Source organism: Dasypus novemcinctus, chromosome 11 (genome assembly GCF_030445035.2).
Source record: "Dasypus novemcinctus isolate mDasNov1 chromosome 11, mDasNov1.1.hap2, whole genome shotgun sequence".
NCBI lineage: Eukaryota > Metazoa > Chordata > Mammalia > Cingulata > Dasypodidae > Dasypus > Dasypus novemcinctus.
In genome coordinates, this window is record NC_080683.1 from 17,117,701 (window position 1) to 17,132,145 (window position 14,445).

Consider the following 14,445-nt stretch of genomic DNA (forward strand, 5'->3'; position numbering starts at 1 on the left):
GCACCTTATATCTTGCGAAAATTGAATCTAATCACTTGTTTTTAGTCAGCATTTCCATCACGTGTTTGATAGTGGTTGCAAGGTCAAACTTTATATCTATTTCATCAAGATGTTCTTTCTCTGGGAAGATTCAGAAAATACCATAAATAACCTTCAAATTGTTTCATAGAATGTCATCATTATTTGCAGACTTATGACTACTCCTAGTAACAAATTCAAGAGACTATGTGTGCATTGTTCAAGGCACAAAAAATGCTTCAAGAATTTTTGCCAAAATTCTGGCATGTATAACCTTTTCTATGCCTGCTGAGTAAGTGTCGTTATGATAATCTTGCCCTTGAGATGGCTTTAAATCATTTAAATAAAATAGAAAATTTTAATTTTTTGAAAATTTAATGGAATCTTATTAAATATTTTTCTAAAAAGCAAAAGTATTCTACTACAGTGTACCAATAACCAGGTGGGTTGGGGGAAAATACACCAAATGTAAGATATTGGCTATAGTTAGTAGTAAAGTTTTGATGATGCTCTTTCATAGTTTGTAACAATTATTTTACAACAATGCAAGATGGTGATGGTGGGGTAATGTATGGGGGCTCTGTATGATATTATGCATGTTTGTTTTGTAAGTTCACAACTTTTACTATATACTTACTGTTTATGGATGTTAATGTATGAATGATAAAGTTCAATAAAAAAAGTTTTAAAAAGTACTCATATTCTAATATTCAGTGCCCATCTTGTTGCTAATACAAAGAATGAATAGGATTCTTCATGTATATTACATGTAGCCCCAGGTATATACAAATTTAAGAGCCTGTGAATTTTTACTGTTCTTTTGTTACCATGTGCAACTGTTATGAAACTGTTATTACTTTGTGGAACTCTGAATTTTGCATTACAACATGAAGTGAAGCAAGAAAATGGATAGTTGGCATCACTGGGAAATGATGAATCTATTGCATTCATGCTATCTGAGAGGAAGGATTTGCTAATTAACTTGCCTTTTCTCTTAAGAGCTTCTACAGCTCAAATCTGCCCCTCCCTCTGGATAAATGTCTACCCTGGCAGCAGCACAAGCCACATACCTCCATGGCATTCAGTAGCAGGTACTTTTTATTTCAGGAAGTAATGTAAGAGATATAGAGAAGTGTCTCCCTCAGTCCTGAACAGTGACAGGAAGTGCTCCCTACAGTGCTGGGGCCAGGGCAGGAGCCATTCTGGCCTGGGCCTAAGAGTAGTACTGCTGCCCCACCGGAATCTGCTGGAGAGTCCCGATTATTCCGGTTGTTGCATCTTCCGTTTTTCCCGGAATCCCTAAAGCATTGGTGATCAATGAAGCAAAGTTTAGCATTTATCTACAGAGTTAGTTACCATTACCCTCAAGCTCCCTCTCTGTTCCCAGGTGTTGGTGCTGGCAGTTAATAGAGAAGCAAATGAACACTGGCTCTCAGGGTGCCAGTCACTGGGCACCCGGGCTCAATGGCACTCAGTAGATGCTTGCTTTTTACCTCCCTCTTTCCCAGTGTATAACATCACACTAACCATACACCAGGAACTCAAAGGTATTGATGAGTGACTGACTGGAAAAATGCCTTCTTCCTAGCAAAATGTGTGGATTACTCATGACCCTTAGACTTCCTGCTCCATCAGGGGAACTGATTACTTTGACTGGTGGGAAGGGGCAAGCCAAGTACAGTCCACAGGGAAAGGTGGAGGCTCGGAGAATTGGGTTTCCTGATTATAGCTAGGAGAGAGGATTTCTTCCCCTTTCTCTCCCAAGTTTTATTGCTATCTTCTTTGGAGTAGAATTACCATCCTTCCAGCTGACCACGTAAACTAGGATATATTTCTTTGCACTATTTTTCCTTTGTTACAATCCTGAGAATTTTATTTTTCCCATGGAAAGTAAAATGACAGCATTCTGTGTGTGTCTGCTTTTGGCTGACATTTTAAGAAAGGTGAATTTGCCTCTAGTGAGGGAATATGTGAAGCCCCATCTTCAACCTGCAGCTGTCCAGCTCTTACAATTTAACCATCTAGCACAAAATATTATGTGTTGAGAATTCATTTCTTAATGGCATGAGAGAAAAGCTCCTAACTAAGAATGCAGATAACTACAGTCTGCATGGGAATTTGACATATTTCACAGTAGCCTGTGAGATTGTTATCCAAGAAAAGAACAGATCTTCCAAATTTGAAAACAAGGTGTCTAGACTCTTTTCCTAATTGATGGCCATGCATAAAAATATATCATAAAAATGTGTCTGAAACTGTACAGGAACATCTCACTAACAAAGGCACTTTTATCAGAAAAATTAGGTTGTGTCTATGGGAACACATAATCATCTCACAAATAGATGTGTCTTAATATCTAAATCATTCTGCTATTTTGGGTTCTTCAAATGTTTTCTAAATGGTTATTTCTGGTACCTAAAATTTTTCAGACAAAAGCTTCCTGAATGGATAGTGATGATTCATTCCCACTGCTAAGATATTATAATTTCATATTTAATACTATTGCCAGTTTAATAACAAACGCTTATTAAATGGCAACTAAAGTCCTTATTAAAAGTTCTCCGTTTAATGTCTCATAAGATAGATACAAATAAAATCTTATGCCATCAAGTACCACTACAAACATAATTTTCTATAACCAGGCTACTTCCAAATCCCCATAATTGGTTATTGCACCTTGGATAATATACATTTAAAAATTTGTTTTCAAGAGCAATTATGTTAAAAAGATCAGTTTCCATGATAAAATAATCTTAGGGTTGAATGTTTTATACAGGTTGTCTTATTTCTTAAATAACACTGTGTGAAATGATTGAATAGTGTCTTCAGTGATGTTAAAAGAAAATCCTCGGAGCCTTACAATGGATAGCAAAGTTCCTTCTCATTGGTATGAGTCTGTGGAGCTTTGTTCTTCCGTGCTGACTGATGTGCTGAGTGAGTGAAAAGATCAATTAACGAAACAATTATGTGTAAGCACAATGCTAGGAGCTGAGCTTCATACTTTCCCCGGCATGCTTAGGATTCTTCAATATATTTGGTACCTAAATGCCCACTGAACATATTCATTTTTAAGCAGACGTTTCTCATGAGGTAGATTGGGCATTATATTGTCTTAATTTCCTGAGCAATACAATGATTAACTGTGGATAGTAATGATGAAAAGCCATATCATTCTTTTTGCTTCCCTACAGTTATCTATAAACTGTGTAATTACAGGTGATAGAGGATCCATTTATATAGGATAAACAAGGTTTGGGGTTCTAAAACTGATTGGGGGATTAAAATTGAACTTTGTTCATTTTAAGGTGGTTTTCTCTTCAGATCATCTGAACAACATTCATCTTTTATGTGGAGCTCCAAATAAAAAAAAAAGCATTGTACTTTGTTGAGAGGGACATCAATATGATTAAGACTTGGTCCCTTAAGGGTCCACCTGCAGATAGGTCCTTACCAGGTTTAAATCAGCCTAGGAAATATAATGCATCTTGGTGGAAGTGGGCCAAAGTTTAGGACTGGATTCAAAAGGAGAATAGAGTTCAGAGAAAGTCAAGGAAAAAAGAAAGAGTTAGGATTTAGACTCTTCCCAACATGCCCTGCATAACCAGGAATTCCCTGGGCCCAGATGTATCCAAGTCTGAAAATTCTTCTTTCTCTAGACCTTGACCTCTGAAAGAAGTGTGGGTGCTCAGAGGCTGCCCTGAGATTCAAATGGAGGCAGTGGTTAAACTCTTCCAAACAAGTATATGAGAAATACTGCTACCAAAATTAGGAAGGGCCTTGGAGAACTTGTTCCTATCACATAATTGTTTATTTCTTTCCAATGAGGAGAAATAAAGAAAAATTTCAATTTAGGTTGGAACAAAAGTATATAACTATCAGATGTTGGAACAACTTGGGGATAGAGATTTCACTATTATATTCTTAGGAGATTTTTGCAAACAGTATACATTTTCACTTGTCTCAAATAAGTTAAGGTCCTGCTGAAATAGACTAAGGGAATGAATCAAAAATTATGAACGATGCTTATGAAATTAAAGTACTGTTGCCAAACAACTTGTTGAATTGTGAATTCTCTCACTGTGATGGTTAGGCTATTATGTCAACTCATCCAGGTAATTGTGTCCAGTTGTTTGGTCAAGCAAGCACTGGGCTAACAGGGCATTTATGGACTTTCGTCACCATTGACTTTACTGCAGTGGTAAATCATAGATAGCTGGTTATAATTACATCAGTCAGGGAGATTGCCATCAGCAGTGAGTGACACTTAACCCAATCAGTTGAATCCCTTAAAAGTGGAAGTGATTCCAGCATTGAGAGAATTTCCCAGCTTGTCTTTGAACAGCCAGTATCTCCCAGAACTTGTCAAGAATCTTCACTGGACTTTCATTGGTGCCCCTGGTTGTGGCCTGCCTGCAGAACCTGGACTTGTGCATCCCTATGGCTGCATGAGAGACTAATAAATCTCTTATTCAACAGATATCCTTTGTTGATTCTGCTTCCCTAGAGAACCCTGACTAATACACTCAGTTAAATGTTTGAAACATTAAAATTTCACATGTGCACAAAATACATTTTGAGAGGGGACAATGACTCTCTGCTAGCAGAAACTGAGGAATCCATCAGAGTAGGAGCAGGAACTTATTTCTGGGTAAGGGCCTTTCTTTGCTTCTGCAGTTGGAAACTTACAGTTAAGACCAGTTCTCAATCCTGGAAATGCTTCTGGCAGTCACATTTTGGAATCCACATTTTCTGTAGCTTATCATATTTTTACCAAACCCTTTCTGCACCTAAGCCCCATATGTGGTCAGTAATTCCACCACCTCAGCATGGGCCTGTTTGCCCACACAAGGGCAGCCAAACAGGGCAGGAAAGGAGTCCAGTGTTCATGGATCTCAAGACACTTTCAAACTTCTTGCCATAAAGAGCACATTATTACTCATTTTCTACACATAAAAATGGACACATAATCATTAGGGAATTTTCTAAAGGCTACAAAGCCAATCAGTGGATTCAGGATTCTGTCTCACCCTCAGATGTCAGGCTAGGCCTCCCTTTGCAACTTAGAAAGGCATGATTGGCAAACATAAATTCCATAGGATGATAATGACTTTAAAAGAAGACTCTGTTCCTAATAGTTAAAAGATAACAGCTAGTATTTTTTTTTTAATTTTTTTATTTTTTATTGACTTTGTAATAATATTACATTAAAAATATATATGTGAGGTCCCATTCAACCCCATCCCCCCACCCCCCCTCTCCCCCCCCCAACAACACTCGTTCCCATCATCATGACACATCCATTGGATTTTGTAAGTACATCTTTGGGTACCTCTGCACCTCATATACATTGGTTCACATCATAGCCCATACTCTCCTCCATTCCATCCAGTGGGCCCTGTGAGGATTTACAATGTCCGGTGATTGCCTCTGAAGTACCATCCAGGGCAGCTCCATGTCCCAAAGACGCCTCCACCTCTCATCTCTTCCTGCCTTTCCCCATACCCTTCGTCCACTATGTCCACTTTTCCCATTCCAATGCCACCTCTTCTATGTGGACATTGGATTGGTTGTGTCCATTGCACCTCTATGTCAAGAGGAGGGTCAGATTCCACCTGGATGCTGGATGCAATCCTCCCATTTTCAGTTGTAATCACTCTAGGCTCCATGGTGTGGTGGTTGTCCTTCTTCACCTCCATCTTAGCTGAGTGTGGTAAGTCCAATAAATCAGATTGTAGGTGCTGGAGTCTGTTGAGGCTCAGGATCTGGCTATCACATTGTCAGTCCAGAGATTCAAATCCCCTAAATATATCTTAAACCCCAACATTAACTGCACCTCCAGCACATTGGCATGAAAGTCTTATGAAGGGAGATCCCATCTGAGTCCAGATTCATCACACATAAACACCATTTCCAAAGAGGGGCCATCTGCCCTGGTAGTTAACCCCATCGGCCATGACCATAACTCCCGTGGGTCTCTTTAGCCCTCAAAGGAACCAATATCTGGGGGTTGTATCTGCTTTATCTGTCTCTCTGACTCTGCTCAGTTGTGCATGAGGGCAATCCTTCTGCCAGCCTCCAGACTCTTTTTTAGAAACTCGTAGCCATATAAACTCATTTCTCCTTTCCATTTCCCCCTTACTTTAGGTCAAACAGCATTTTAAAGTCATGGTATTTTATGTAGACATGGATATTCTGCTGATCCGCATTGAACCTTCCGTATAAGGTCATTTTCCAGTTGCATCATCAGTTGGTAACAGCTAGTATTTTTAAAAGCATGTTCCATATATCTTAGACACTGTGCTAGGAGTTTTTAAGTGTTATTACTAGTACTTACTAAAGACTACTTTTTTTATTTTTTAAACTTATTTTTTTAAAATTTTTTGACTTAAACAATGAAATTTATTGGCTCATGATTTTGGGGCTAGGAGCAGTTTAAAATGGAGGCATCAGCAAAGCTACTGTGGCTCTCTGGGACTGGCTGCCAGCGATCCTTGGTCCTTGGCTTTTTGTCACATGGCAATGCACAGGGTGGCATCTTCTTTCTCTTCTGGGTTCCCTTGACTTTTTTTTCCTTCTTCTTTATTTTCTTTTAAATGTTACATTCAAAGAATATGAAGTCCCCATATACCCCCCACCCCACCCACCCCACCCCTCCCACATCAACAACCTCTTCCACTATGGTGGCACATCCACTGCACCTGGTGAATACATTCTGGAGCACCACTGCAACACATGGACAGTGGTCCACATTGTAGTCCACACTCTGCTCCAGTCCACCCAGTGGGCCACAGCAGGACACACAACATCCAGCATCCGTCCCTGCAGCACCACCCAGGACAACTCCAAATCCTGAAAATGCCCCCACACCATATCTCCTCTTCTGTCTCCCTACCATCAGCAGCCACCGTGGCCGCCCTCTCCACATCACTACTACAATTTCTTCCCTTACTAATCACAATAGTTCCCCAGCAGAACACCAGTAAGTCCACTCTAATCCATACTCTATTCCTCCATCCTGTGGACCCCGGGATGGTTATGTCTAGTCCCCCTCTACATCAAGAGGGGGACTGCTAATTTTTATAAATAAAGTAACTGAGGCTCAAGCAACTTGTCTGACTCAAGAGTCCTTTAAAAACATCAGACAGTAGAATGTTAAATCGTGATTAACATGAAACAGTATCAGTGAAATTTCTGGTTCACTTATGACATCTCTTAAAATGACTATCTATCTATGTATCTATACACACACACCTATATAAATTGTATCTACTTAGATGATTACATACATATTAAAATAAAGCCGATATCACATCTCTGGGGCCGATTTTTAGCATACACAGTCCTATATGTGAAGCTTCTCTGAAAAGCATGGCAATACCACAACTGATGAAACTGTGTAAATACAAGTCACACACTCCTGAGACAGATTTCATTTTGCTGGAGTACAGGGAGCTCCACATAAATTTTTAGGAGTATCAATGAAGTCTCCTGAGTCTTTTGGCATAAATTCCTCCAGGCTTGGTGGGGCCTCAAAGCAGACAAGCAGCTTAGAAGTTCTATCCTTTGCTCACAACAGTTTGTGAACTATGATACTGAGATCTGTGTTATCCAAGTATTTTAAATGCTTCCACACCATTTCAAATAGAACCATGAAAACTTAAAATTACTTCACTACCATGATGTAGAACAGAAAAAGAAGTTATTTATAAAGCTGTAAGTGAGATAGTTGAGTATCTTACACCTGTTTAAAAAACATCAGTGTTGCTCTGCTTTCTCAGCACAATACTGGCTTCCTCAATAGCAGATTCACTTTAAGTATTAAGGTTATCTCAGTGGCAACAGCTGATAACCTGCAACATCAAGTTAAATAGCATGGTCAATGACCATTGGACTCCAGGAAAATTTGTTTAAAATCAGGCACTGTATTGTCAGACACTCTAAGAATTTGCTCTTTAGAGTCTCTCTTTAGAAACATGAAACCCCTTGAAACTACTAGCACAAATAGCCAACCTTTTACGTAACTGCCAAGCTACCTGCTTTTCTCCAGGGAGCATCATAAAGCTTGAAAGTTAATAAAACTTGACAAAGTCTACAAAATATCTTTCTGACAAAGTTTACTTATTTTGTTTGAGAGACTTTACTTCCCCTTTTCAGAGAACTGAAAAGAAAAAGTCCCTACATCAAATTCAGTTCAAGGCACAGGCGTAATTGCAAAAGAAAGACTCATAACAGAGGCAGATGCCAAAGAGCACTTCTTTATCACTTTAGTCTTGACTTGGCACAGTGTTTCAGATGGTATTCATTTGGAATAAAGAGATCGATGACATAACTTGTCCAATCCTCCCTTATAAGTGACTTTACTAGAAGTGGGTGAGGGCAGAAAAATATAAATTCATCTGTCTGTAGGCAACCAAAAACATACCAACTCATCTTGGAGTAATTTAACCAATAGGATGATTTAAAGGACAGTTCAGTGGCACCATTTTTGGAAGGCAAAAGCTTAGCAGAAGAAACATAAATCAAAGGTGACTGGCAGGTAAAGGATATATGCAGCAATCAGCCAAACCATGTGCACACTGGCACAAATTCAATAAGATCATTTATAAAATTTTTAAGGCAGGAGTACACAAAAGGGGGTCTGGTGCTAACTAAATCCACAGATAGCTTACATGCCACTGAAATAAACACTTCCAGATGCGGGTGTACAAAAACCTTTCACAGAAAGAAATGTTTTCTTTCATAAATCTGATGGAGGGACTTTTAGTAGGGAAGGGCAAAAAGTCTCAAACTGAGACTGAGCTTCCTACAGACTGAAAGTGTTTGTTGAGGTAGAATAAATGTGTGGGTAATGATGAACTGTATACAGTGTGTCTCCATTTGAAAGCATCACTACAATCAGTATGACTAGCTTTCTGTTAAATGGAGAAAAAATGCTAACAACATGTCATTTCATAGGTCCTATAAAATCTGGTGTCTGAGCCAGTGTTTTTCTCAACACTGGCCTTATGGCTTTGCTTTTTTTTCTTTCTGAGGTGGGGGAGATGGTGGAGATGATGGGTTCACAAAGAGATGAGAGCTGCTAAATAAAGTTTAGAAAAATGATGCTTTGGAACTTAACACTGCACAAGGCTATTGTAGGCATGGCTTTAATGAGGAAATCAAAATCTGGTTAGATTATAGTCATTTTTCAGGAAAGTACGACAAAATTTATTAATGGCTGAGAAGTCAATTTGTTCATCATTACAGCACTGTGTACGTGGGACTTTCTGGCCATATTTATACATACTTCCAGAAGTTCAAACAGAAAGGTAGAAAGTCATTTCTGCGGTTGTTTTTAAAGTTTGGGTGATCTTTACGTTAAGCTTCCCCTCCGTACCCCTACCTCCACCAGGAAACCCTCTTAATTTTTTTTTCCTTATTTGAATCTTCAAGCTCATGCTTTCTTTGTAAACATCTGAGTTATGAATTTAGTCTTGAGAAATTTTTAGTTGTCTGTCCTATGCACTGACCCATATCACCAAAGCCATCTTTTATTCATTGCAGTCAGGGCCAAACATCTCCTGAATATGTTTTCTCTCCCCCTTCTCCCCGCCATGGCCTCAGCACAGGCTCTTCCAGGCTTTCCCCTGGAATACTGCAGTGCCATCTAATTAGCCTCTCTGCCTCTTCTATCTCTCCATGCCAGTCTCTCCTCTCCACTGTCACCTCGGCTATTTTTCTAAAATATAGATCTGTTTATAAATACCCCATGCTCAAAAACCTAAATAATTCCTTGATGACCAGAAAGAAATTTTCTACACAAAATCTAACTATGAACCCTAATATACATCAGAAATGAAAATTTAGATCTGTATTGTTCAGAGAAAGCATTTTATAGAGATTTGAGGAATCTTTGTAAAATAACTTGGGTTTTCTCCATTGCCGGGCTACATCATACGTCTAAGTAAACTGGCTTGGAATTAAAAATCCTCTTCAAAATGGCATCACCTACTGTTGATACCTCATTTCCCCTCAGTGTACCAGTCCCTCACCTTTGCCTGAACAGCCATAGTTGCTTTTACATATCAATCTTATTTTCCTTTTCATTTATTCCTGCCCTGATTATCTTTTCAAAATCCCTACTTTTTCCTCTCACACTCTTTCTCATGAACTCAGTTCATATATGTCAATTACACTACAAAGCTTCTGTGGCTTCCTCAGGCAGACTGCCCTCCTTTGTCTATCCATGCAGCTCCTTGTTCGCTGTGTAACTACGGCACCAATCACATGGGGCTGCATCTATGTTCATCTCCTCTGCTTTATTAGAACAACCTGCTATATTTCTCCATGTTCTGTACCCTACCCCCATATATTTCTAACACAGTTGTTTGGCAAATGTTTATTGAATTAATACATGGGAGCTATCAGAGCTAGAAGGTCCTCAGGACACACAGAGATGTTAACACTGGTCCATCCATTTCTAAATCATATGTAGTTCAGTTGTACAAATACGGTTTCTGCCAAAAGGACTGTTATTACCTCGTCCATGCTCAGGCATCAAGAGCTGTCCTTTGTCTGTGAAGAATGCTTTCATTCTATCAGGGAAGGCATGTGCTTTAAATTGTTTTTCTAACAGTAATGGGTGATAGATTGACGCCTAGCAGGGCATGGTCTTGTCTTTCCTCCTTATTAATTTATTTTAACTGTTTATGAGCTGGCAGTGTGGGTGAAAGATATTGCTTACCACCAAAATCTAAAGTGAATTTTAGTTCACCCAGATGAGGATTAGCCTCTCTTAATGTCTTTTTCAGACAGTGGCTTCAAAGAAAAGCACAGCATAGAGCCCAGGTCTTTTGTTTTCTTTTCTTTCCTTTCCTTCACTTCTTTTTTTAATACTGAAGGTCTGCTTGGATAAAGAATCCTTGTCCACTATAACTTATTTACTTGTTAGGCTCTTACTAAATAGTCTTGAGTACAGAAATGGGTGTTTTGGGTTAAATCAGGAATGTAGAATTAAATCAGAACCAGAAATGTAGACTTTAGCTTCTCTCCTGGAAGCTGTAAAATCTGCACAAGTGTTTGAATTGGAATTGACAGGAACTTGTAGGCCAGGCTGTGAACTTCTGGAGCCAGAGAGTCAACTCAAATACTCCCTTCCACCAGATATTTCCACTGGAGACACGGCTGCCCAACTGTCACCTTGAATATACCTGGGCAATTCAGAGGCTGACATTGGGCTCTGTCACCCATGACCTCTGCCAACTAATCAGCCAAAATATTTTCAGATATGGAGAACCTACTCCTCATTTTGGGCATATGCCAGAAATGCAAGTGCACTCTAATCAGGTGGGAGAGCCTATACAGGTGCCAGGGCAAGAATTAACATCTGACTGACATATGGGCTATACATTTTCTCTTCTCACAGTATGGGGTCATACAGAGCGCTGCCGGGGGTGAACATTTGATCTGTGCATACACAGCCAAGGGAATTTGGTTTTAATTCAAATCATAATTATGATACCAGACAGGAAAATAAAGTGTAATTATTTTTTCCAGCACATTTTTCTTACCTGGAATATAGCCTTAAATGTGTGTTGCCTCAATTAAGAGAAAGGTATCAATTTTCTGATTTGGAGGGTGTAAATTTTCCGTTTAAAAGAATCCACTTCTTATGTTCTGGGATTAACTTTTCAACTGCATCAGTAAAATTTAATGATGATTCAATGATTATATTTGCATGACTAAAGTATATAACACTATTTAAGGAATCACCAAACAGTAAATCATATCCAGTTGAACAGCCTCTAATCATGGCTGTTTGGAGGGGATTTCTGTCATGCTAGCAATAAAATGGTATACAAATATTTCACTTGAACAAAACATGCTTACTAATGTTAGGTGTTTCCTGCAATGGTAAATAAAATAAATTAATATAAAATAATGTACTCTTTTCCAATCTAATTTAGACATAAAATATTGATATGGTGGCTTGATGCTATGTAACTCCAAAAACATGTTCTTAATCTTAATCCATTCCTGTGGGTTTGAACCCCTTGTAAATAGAACGTTGGGATGAGGTTAATTCAGTTAAGCTGTGGCCCGCGTGAATCAGGTTGGGTCTTAATCCTATACCTGGAGGCTTTATAGAAAGAGTCACAGAGAGAGAAGCCATAGGGAGCAGCCGGAGCTGGAAGTCAACGGAACCCAGAGGAGAAAGAAGATGCTGCCAAGGGCATTGCCATGTGACAGAAAAGCCAGGAATCCCAAGGAATGCTGGCCAGCCAGAAGATACCAGTCTCAGGAGGAAGCAAGCTTCTAGCCTCTGAAATAGTGAACCAATAAATTACTGTTATTAACCCAACTCGTCATTTAGTATTTGTTTCAGGAGTCAGGAAACTAAAACAATTGAAAAGTTAAATTAAAATTTTTACTAGGTCAATGTGAGCAATTTAATATCCTGGGTTGTATGTCCAGTTAAAAATTCACAATCTTCTTGCTTATTCATAGACTTAAGAGAAGTTTCTCTTTCTCTCTCTCGCTCTCTTTTATTACCATTTTTAGAGTACAATTTTAAAGTTTAGAAATACTTCAACTTACTTTAGTTTCTCCAAACTAATTCTTTTACTAGTTTCATGAAGTTCTAAGTCAAAAGAATCTTAGGATTTTTTAAAAAAGAAGAGGTAATTTCCTTTTGGGAGTTAGTCAAAAGATTTTTCCATTCTATCTTACATTCCCTCAGAAGACTGCAAATCCCTGTAACCTATAATAACACCCTTAAACCTCAAGATCTAGTTCTTTTAGAATATTCTGCTCAAAATTTCTCTTTGGTGAAACTCTGCCTTCCTCCTTATACCAAGTCCAGATTCTTCCTCTATTTCCCAAGATAACGTCTATCTTTTACAACAAATAAGAGATTCATTAACTTCTTGAACAAATGCAAATTTAAAAAGACTGACAAACTTAGAGAAAATATACAGGGCTAATTAGGGCTATCATTTTTCAATTCTACTTCAACCATGTCCCTATTAGAGAACACTGATTTCTCCTTTTCAAAATATGTTCCTCAAAATTCTAAGATTCTTTGGAGGATTTCTAGGTGCCTTGGAGATGTTTGATTTGAAAGTCCATTATAACTTTTGTGCTACTCCAAATAAATGTTCTGCCATCTCTTGTTTTATATTTGAAATTCTTATAAATGTGTGTTGATTAGGAAGTTATGTCTTGGAACCTTGTTTTATTTGTTCTGTTCTGTTTTTTTGACATTTCAATATACCCAAATATGCTATATAAAATTGTACAAATGAGTCACCTTAGGATACACACACTATGCTGAACTAAATGTGAGGTCTTCACTGCTGATGAAATGGCAGGAAAAAAGCAAAATGTGTTTGAACAGTCATTGTATACTACAGAGATAAAGATCAGTTAATAATACAAGGACTTTCCTAAATGGGACTTGATAAAATTCACTGGTAGCCCCAAGGTAAGGTGTTACTGCAGAGTTCAAATGAGACAAAAATGCTTTCTCTCTCTCTTTCTCTCTTCTTTCCCTATGCTCTCTGATAATTAAAAAATAGATAAATAAATAAAAATCAACCTTTGCAATATAACATGATTGTGTTAACTCTCCTTGGCAAAGTAGAATCATGATTTCAATAGCAGAAAAATTAGCAGTAATGAAGTTTATCAAGTTTGGATTCAACTGGCAAAGTAAAATAAATTTGAAACTTTAAGCAAATATCTGTCAGAGAGGGCTCTTTAGGTGAATGAGATTTTCTATATGACATCTTTGAGTAGCTTATAACGTTTTAATATGTATTCAAAAAACATTTCCCAGAGAACCACGAAAAGCTATCCTGGATAAGAAACTCATATATTGATTTCCTCTACACACTTACCAGTTTAGAAATGAGAGCACTGGTTAGATATTGTAGTGACAGAACTTTGAAATGAAAATTTCTTACTATATCTCTTTTGAGCCAATAATATCGCAGACCTGTTTAATAGAGTATCACAGAACTCTATTAAAAACTGTTATATTTGTGAATCAAAATCCTCTCAATACTGTGTAAATAAAATAAAACATGGAAATAAATATGCTGTGATGGGTATGATATTTGCAACTCTCATCCTTAACCTCAATTTCAAAACACCTTTACTTCTCTTACTGAATGAGATTTTCATACATTAACATACAGATATAAAATACAGGTTTTCTGAAATACTTGATAAAAAAACCCTTTTCTTGTGAAATATCTTTTACTGCCTCTTGGAACACGTGTCTTCTATACAATGTAGGTTAGGAAATGCTATCTCACATTTTCAGGATGAGACCACTTAGTGTTAAGAACAGAGGTCAGACAGCAAAGAGGAAATTTAATGAGTAGGATTAGTGAGAACTCAATGAACCCAGGGTTCCAGTGAACCACAAAGTATTTAGCTCCTGTT

The 14,445-nt window shown here is 38.1% G+C and overlaps 1 protein-coding gene across 4 annotated transcripts in view; it reads right to left on the reverse strand.

Annotated features, from left to right (window-relative positions):
* The window catches only part of SUPT3H (SPT3 homolog, SAGA and STAGA complex component), a 571,256-nt gene that overhangs the window by 70,888 nt on the left and 485,923 nt on the right, over positions 1 to 14,445 (reverse strand). The gene's annotated exons all lie outside the window — the stretch shown is intronic.